The 8,484-nt window shown below is 34.4% G+C and overlaps 1 long non-coding RNA gene across 1 annotated transcript; it reads right to left on the reverse strand.

Moving 5' to 3' along the window:
- Positions 1-7,998: 7,998 nt before the first annotated feature.
- On the reverse strand, positions 7,999-8,484 carry LOC125058286. The gene is made up of 2 exons (XR_007118369.1): positions 8,308-8,484; positions 7,999-8,206 (listed from the first exon to the last, which is right to left on the reverse strand). It is a non-coding gene; the product is annotated as an uncharacterized LOC125058286 (long non-coding RNA).

Here is an 8,484-nt window from a genome sequence, read left to right on the forward strand (position 1 = left end):
AATCCTCGTTGTTACAAAATGAAGGGTGCAGGAAAAGACCAAGGTGTGTTAATTGCGAGAAAAACGCTTTCTAAAGTTTGAAAAGTATAAACATTTGTAATGAGAAAATGAAGCCATTGGCAAAAAATTTTATACAAAATATCTGGGAGAGAACTCATTTACAGTACCATTTTTATAATTTTTGTTGACTATGTTATATATACCTCCCATCCTTTTGGAAACGCATGACCTCCCTTTCTTTCTGTATAGGGATCGTACACCTCTTGATAAATTTTTCAGAAAGAATCTTCAACCATTATGTCTAATGATTTCTCCCGGACCAATTTTAAGTTCAAAAGGACTTGGTTTTGTTCTTGAAGATTTAAGCAGCTCATACCAATGAAATGGCAGCTCAATTCTTGTTTAAAGGTTAACTATTCCCATGTTCTAGATAGCTGTGTCCTCTAATGTGAAATGATAATTAAATTTGGACCATGGATGATAAAATGCATGAACCTCAAAACTATTAAGTTTTTATTTTGCCCTTCGCAGGAATCACAAAATATTACAAGGTGTCTCACAGATATTTTCATATGATTTGTAATAAAATCAAATAAAAAGGAAACAAATTCTTCACCCTTTCTTTCCTCATGTTTCCAGACAACAATAGAAGTTAGATTGTCCAGTTCCCAAGTTGTTGTTTAATAAAAACATTGATAACTGCCTCTTGTAATAAACATCGTTAGTTGTAAAATTCGGAAGAGAAATGTTTTTTTGGATGTCCATAGCTTTAGCAAGAAGATCTTTTTTTTATTGTTTTCTAGATGTCTGTCATAAAAGACTTCAGCTTTTGTCTGATGAATACTTTGATTAAACTTGTTATTTGTCTTAATTCAACCAGTCTTTCTTGTTTGGCACTTTGGCTTGGGCTAAATAAGCATAGCAGGTACTGCATGTATCCATTCTTCAATAACAACGTGGTCTTTGTTGTCTGTTAAAAACTTGTGCATCTTCTTTATTGACAACTCATCTAGTAAGTAAATTTTTCGAGTATTCTTTAACACGTTCCCAATCTAGTGTCCGTGTACCATATCTGGTAGAGGAACTGCAGCGTATTTAGAATACTAGTTCGTTTGTTGCGAATAAATTTAGGGATACACGGGATAGCTCAATAAAATATACATTTAATTGTTGGAAATTTATTAAACTATAATAATAAAAATAATCAAATACAACGAAAACCAAAAACATAATCAGAACGCCTATCAAACTAAAAAACTGAAAAAACCCAGTTTGACATAGGGAGCAGATAATTTGGAATATAGTATCCAAATTATATTAACATTTATTCTTAGAAAATAATAGTAACATATTATCTTTGTAATAGTTTTATACTCTTTAGGTATTAAGTAATCAGTCATAACAATCACATATTTAGTTTAAACTTACAGTTTACTAAACTTAGCTAACTACTAAATCTCAGTATTCACAAATGTACACACCGGATTCATAACCACTACAAGCACCGTGAACCAAAAATTCGCACATGAAGCACTGTACTTCATTTGTTTAGGCTCACTTTTCCATTACAGAAAAAACACTCGGCGTCTTTGTCAGTAGGGATCGCAGTCTCATCTCTAGTTGCTATATCAGTCAGTGTTATTTCCAGATGTAGCCCCAGGAATTGGATCTGATGAGTCACTGTCTGTCATATTTATTTTCTTGGTTTTCTTTGTGGTTTTCTTGCCTTTTCCCTTAATATTTTTCTTTGTTTTGTTTTCTTTATTAGACTTTTTGAGTTGTGCATTCTCAAGCTCTTTTTTATAAGACTTGAGAATGCACAATTGCTGAAATTATTGCTGATCTTGCTGGCTTACGGCCTCTATTGTTAGCTGTCTTTTTTGATGTTGGCACTGGAGAAATATGGAAGGGAGTACAAGGGTGTGAAAATCTATGCTACCAGATGGCACAGGTGCTGGGTCAACATAATTCTCTAATTGCAAAGAAGCAATAGTGGGGCAGTGGGGTGTAGTTGTAAAATCAGCAGCAGCAGCCATGTAATCGGCTTGAGTAAATATATTTCGATTAAATGGAAATATGCCACCTTTGAAACCATTAGCAGCGATTTTGGCTTTGGCGATGTAGGCTTACCGAAATAACTCAACGACATCGTACTGTGTTAAGGGCCTATTATTTTCTATGTGAAACACCCGAATTTCCTCACTGTAGCACGATTTTAATGGTCCCATGAGAGTACGGTACTGTTTTGCTAGATCTATTAACTCTATGTTCTTGGTGTGACTGTAATGGCCATCGAGAATCAAGAGCACTGGGGACGCTTCTGTTGCTTTCACGTATTCTATGAAGTGTTGAAACCATTCTGTAAAGAGATGTGTTTGAATCAATCCCGATGGATGTACTTTTCCTATAGAACACACTGAAACTCCTCTCATTCGAAAGCATTCGACATATGTTTACATAGGAAAATTATCAATATTCTTGCTGGGCTTATACAAATAACAATAGTTATTAAGGACCCCCTCTCGGCGGACGTCATTGCTCCAATTTGTTTCTTTCCTTTTCGCGCTATAATTTTTTTCCAAGGCATCTTGAATAAAGGTACTATCGATCTGCTCAATAGGAGCAGATTGGTTAGCCAAACATTTGGCTTCGTTCAAAATACAATATGATAGCGAATTTGCTATTGCTATATTAGTGTCAATAAATTCAAATCGTTTATTATACAGTGTCATTGTATGAATTTTATTATTGCATCTGTACCTAGCATTGTTTTCGGTCTGTGACCAGTGGCGTAGCGTGCCTTGTCGAGGCCCCGTATAAAATTTTTTTTGGAGGCCCTTATATGGAGGTAAAGATTTTTCACAAAAGAAAAAAAATATTGTGAGAAGTAATATTTATTTATCACATAATTTACCCATTTTACAAATAAAAATCGAATTTTAAATATTCACTCTCCTTGCCTTTTTATCGGCAAACTGATTTATTAAATCATTTATGGCTGATGATGATTTTAGTTTTTCTAAAGTTTCTGCCTCTATGGACAATAGTGAGATGTCTGACAGCCGTTCTTGTCCCATCGAAGTTCTTAAGTAATTTTTTATTAGTTTTAATTTTGAAAAACTTCTTTCTGCCGTTGCGGTTGTAACTGGAAGGGTCAAGAATAAAAAGCATGCTGTGATTACCTCGGGAAAACTGGATGCAAGACTATTGAATTTTACTAGCAATAATTCAATGAGTTCTTTAATGGAATAAATTTTTTTAATTTCAGAATTTAAGCATGTTTTTAGAGCCTTTAATTGGTCACAAAGATTAAGTGAGATGTCTTTACTGTATTTAGCAGACAGTTTTCCGGAAGCGTTTAATATCTCTTCGCTTGAAGAAGATAGGAGTTTCTCCGGTTGTAATATTTCGAATATACTACTCAGGTTGCAAAGGCTCTGAAATCTTTCTTTAGTTTGAGAAATTAATATATCTAAACAGCAATAGTATACATTGACTTTGAAATAGGATTGACTCGATATAAATGAGCTGATTTCGCATATAGGAAATGACCACCAGCATGAAAATACGGCAACATTTTCCGCACTGCATCCAGATGTTCTTTAAAAAGTCCCAGTCTTTCAGCACGAATGAAATCTAGAGCTATTGATACCATTTCAAAATACTGCGCCCATAACTGTGCTGTGGGACCTCGAGCTTTTAATTCATTCAGTTTATCCTGAAATTGATCAATTAACGAGTTGGAGCTACTTTTACATCCTTCAACATCTTCGTAGGAAACATCGCGACTAGTTATCTGTTCAATTAACTCATCTAAAATACAACCTTCAATCTTCATCTCTTCAAAAATCTTCATTGATAATGCAAGTCGTAATAATGTATGGCCTCTGATACTTCTTGCATAAGCGTGACCATTCAACATTTTGTCGACCGAATTTGTAGCATATATTGTACTTAAAGCTTCCTTAAGACCACTACCGTCCATTATATATCCTATGCATCCAAGAAAAGACATAAGCATATGAAATCCTCCTAGTTTGACAACTGTTTTAGACAAGTCTGAGTTTGCATCTGACGCGGCAATCATTTCACGTGCTTTGGAGTACAGGGGTTGATCAAATGTAATTATGCACGTCTTTTGTTGATGTGACTTGGCAATATTTAAAAATATGTTTATTATGGAACATAAGATACATGTATCATTTATAGCACAATGTAAAGTGGTATAAATTGTATCTAAATGACTAGCCGGATGATCAATGAAAGGTAGAAATATAACTTGAGAAGTTGAAAAATTCTTATTATTTTTCGTAAGTTGTTGAAGATAGCCATTCCACCCTGGCAACTGTGAAAGATTCTTCCATTTTCCGTATAACCACAAAAAATCAACAGCATTAAATTTTTTTTCAATTAGTACTTGATCGTCATGTAGATTTTGGACTTGAATCTTGCTGTACCCTGGTACAACTGGCTTTTCATATGCTAAAAGAGATACATGTGATATTGCTGCCAACTCTTTTGCACTTGGTGAAGTTGTACATTTTTTATACGATCATCATAAATAACAGCATCTTTCGGAGTAACTATTTTTATCATTCCCATAACGTGAAGAATATTATTACCGTCAAGAGTACTGACATTAATATCTGCATTGTCTCCAACATATTGCACCAATGCACCTGACTCTGATGGTAAAATACGAGGCTGTGGATGGTAAACTGCTGAAACTTCATACTGTACAGCACTACTATATGGAGCAGCAAATCCCAAAGTTGATAAAACATCCAATAATTTCTTAGATCCATATCTTCTGTGAAGAAATACAGAAAGGCCTAATAGTAGCTGTGATGAAAATGATCGTTCTCGTATCGAAGTCATTATTGCGTGACTGATAGATGTGCATTTCGTTTTTAAATGATCTACTTGTCCTTTTCTATTCTTTAATATAATTTCTTCTAAAAAATGTAATAATGTTTTTGGTATTTCTTCATTAATACCATCTAGCATTTTATTTGGAGGTGGATACGTCTTAGTTTCGACTACAGATGATCTAATATCTTCCCTAATAATTGCCGCAGCAGCTTCTACAATACGTAAACGTTCTTCTGCAGGGGTGCTTTTTTTATTTTCGTACCAAGCTTTTGATAGTACATTAACCTGTGTATCACGGAAAGAAATAATTGTAAATGCTCCTATTTTTTTTGTAATTATTATGTCAGTTAAATACTTTTGTTGTAGTTTTGTAATAATCGTCTTATCGTCGGGTATGTACTCCGTAAGGACATCTTTAAGTTCTTTCAACGTAAATTGAGAATCTTCATTATTTTCTATATAACAAAAAATCTCCTTCATTGCTTGAGTGACTTGATCATCTTGGCGCGGCTTCTTATCAGCAGATGGTACTCGAGTTAAAAAGTTGGTATAGCAAATAGTATGATACTTTGCTTCAGCAGCGATCAAATCATACTCGTAAAGTATACGTTCCTTTACTAATTCTCCTAAGAAATCGTTGCGTTCTTCTGCTCTTTTAATTACGTTCTCTTTAAACGGCTAGAGTGCTTACATTACTTATTGTCCGTCTGTACTTCTCCCTTTTTTTCCTTTCCACTACTTCATTAGCTTTTTGGCCACAAAATAAGCACAATTTTTTAAAATCAAACACTTCGTTTCTTTTTTTACGAGGTGCACTTGGCGTTGAAGGTTCACCCTCTTCTGTGCGTCGTTTCGATGCAACAATAGCATTTTTACTAGTGTACACTTTTCGACACTCGGAATGCACATTCACAGAACTTAAAGTATTTAAATAGTCTATATGTCCATCATTTCTTTCAATACTTGCAGTTTTTAAAGTTTGTAAACCACGTACAACATTCACAGAAACACCCTCTGAAAGTGACTTATCACATATAAAACACAAATCAGCCATAGCTCTTAAAACCGTACGTCCGTCGTTGCGAAGATACAATCAAACAACAACAACAACAATTCAAACTAACGAATAATCTTGACGAATACAAAGTGGTCCCTTAAAAGAGAAAGTGGCCTTGAATACAATAGAACATCTGTCCCGGCTATAAATAGAATGAACCTTCAATATCTTAAGACGCGGACACGGTATCATTTGTGACTTTTGAGACAACATTTAGAACGACAAAACAAAGGTCTATACCAATTAGTTGCTTATTATCTTTCATTCCGAGGTTGACCCCTTTTTTTACCTAATATGACTGGGCTATGGGTCGAATCGACATTTAAATTTCTATTCGTTACTTGTTTATTATTATCAAATGATGTTGAGGTTTCATTTATAAACGATGTTTTGTATACAGATGTAGATGAAAAGTCCGATTTTTCAAGACTTTTGAAACGTTTTTGTAGAAATAACATCATTTGTTTGAAGTCTTGTTTTTCGTTGCTATTATCGAGCTGTTCTTCGTACTTAGTGTTGGTTTCGTCATCCCATTTACGACTTAGTAAACGACATAATATGAGATTCCATAATACTACTTCATTACCATGTTGTTTTAACAATTCTAAACATTCATTTATAGAGTCATATAATTCTTGTAATTTTTTTGTGTTCGATTTTTTAATGTTGGGTAAATCTAATAATTTGTCAAGTAACTCCATGCTTATTCTGCGTTTGTCGTCATACCGCTCTGTCAGTAGATTCCACGCGGTGACATAATTAACTTCGCTAATAGGTAAATATTGTATAATTTTTGCCGCGTCTCCTTGCACGTGAGTTTTTAAATATTGCATTTTTTCGCAACTGGATATCGTGTTATCTTCATGAATTATTTTTGTAAATAAATCATTGAATATTCCCCATGAGTCGTATTTTCCGGAAAATATCGGTATCTTTATCTGAGGTAGTTTCCCAGACCTTGATGATGTCGAAATAAAGGTGGAATGAATTTTTCCTTGAATTAATTCTACACTAGTCTCATACTGGCCTTGTATTGTCTCATAGACGTTATTTGAAAAATATTCATGATCGAGTGAACTTTCGCTAATTAAAAGCTCTTCGTGCATTGACTCAATTTTTTCCCACTGATTTTGTAAGCTCTGTAGGTTGGATTGTAAGAACCAGTTTGGTTTGTTCTCTTCAATAGCAGATTGTGCTTGGTTAATTTTATTTTTTAACTGATTCATCCTGAACTGTTGAATTTTATACTTGCTACTGTCGTATGTCTTAAATGATGTTGAATGGTGAAAAATATCGTGCACTTCCTGTAGTTTTTTCTCGTCTTTATCTAGTTGTTCCATTGCAGCATCATATATTTGTTTAATATTTTTTTCGAAGTAGTTAGTTTTAATGTAATCATGTGATGAGAGAATGTCCTGTTTTGTTTTCAAAATATCATTATTATTTTTTGCTCGTGAAAAAACGTTTTTAAATAACAGTCGTCTTTCTTGTAAGTAACTCCCAGTCTTCCTCGAACTAGAATCCTTTCTTAGGTTATTTAATAGTCGTTTTATTATCAGGCTGTCACTCTCCTGACTTTGTATTAATGTATTAATTTCTTGTATATCCATTTCGTCTTTTATGTAAGTCTTCTTTTGTTCAAAATGTCTTCTTCCCTATCCTAACCCTAGCCAACTAACTAAGTACTGCGCGTATCTGCGCCCTCAGTACGGTATATGCGACTTCTCAAAAACACTGGTGAGATCCGCTGGTGGAAGGCCAGTGACCGATCCGCTACCGCAAGAGTGCTTTCCAACAGAATACACTCAGTACAATTACGTACTCAAGATCACCACAAACTAATGCAATTGGGGTTCACCAGCCTGTGGGTCACTCAAGCGTTAGTCCCTACTAATCCACCGGTCCCTCACAGCCTCTATCCGGTTATTTTTATCCAGGAGCTGAGAGACTAATGTGTATTCCGTCAAATATTGCTCTAGGCCCTTGTCTTCCATGTGCTTGAGCATAAGATCAGTGATAGTAACAGAATGATTGTCCCGTAGAACATAGGTGTAAATATCAGAAACATAATATGATGTCTACATTCTACATTTCCTAAATTTCTTTGCAGGTCTGTGATGGCTACATTAATAAAATCTTGTTTGTTAAGCAACCCTGCTATATTTTGATGAATTCAAAAGTGATATGAGCTCTTCCACTCTTATTGTTGTTGTCGATACACTCCTTATATTTGTTATATAAGCGATTAAATTTCCATTTAACCTGATCTGCTGTTACCTGTACAAGCGTAAATTAATGCTTATATTTTTAATGAAGATTTCTAATCACTATCAAGAGTTTAATACACCTTCAGCATTAATGATATTAAGTATTTTTACCTGTATACATAAATCTTTTAACCCTTCTGATATTTTTTCCACACCCTTGATTTCTTTCCGACATCCATATAAAACGACTGTACATTTGCTTCGTATAAGCTAAGCTTTGCCATCGTGGATTACTTTGTCCACACAGCATCTGAAATATTAAGAAACACAACATACAATTATAATTTT

The sequence above is a fragment of the Pieris napi genome, chromosome 18 (assembly GCF_905475465.1).
Source record: "Pieris napi chromosome 18, ilPieNapi1.2, whole genome shotgun sequence".
NCBI lineage: Eukaryota > Metazoa > Arthropoda > Insecta > Lepidoptera > Pieridae > Pieris > Pieris napi.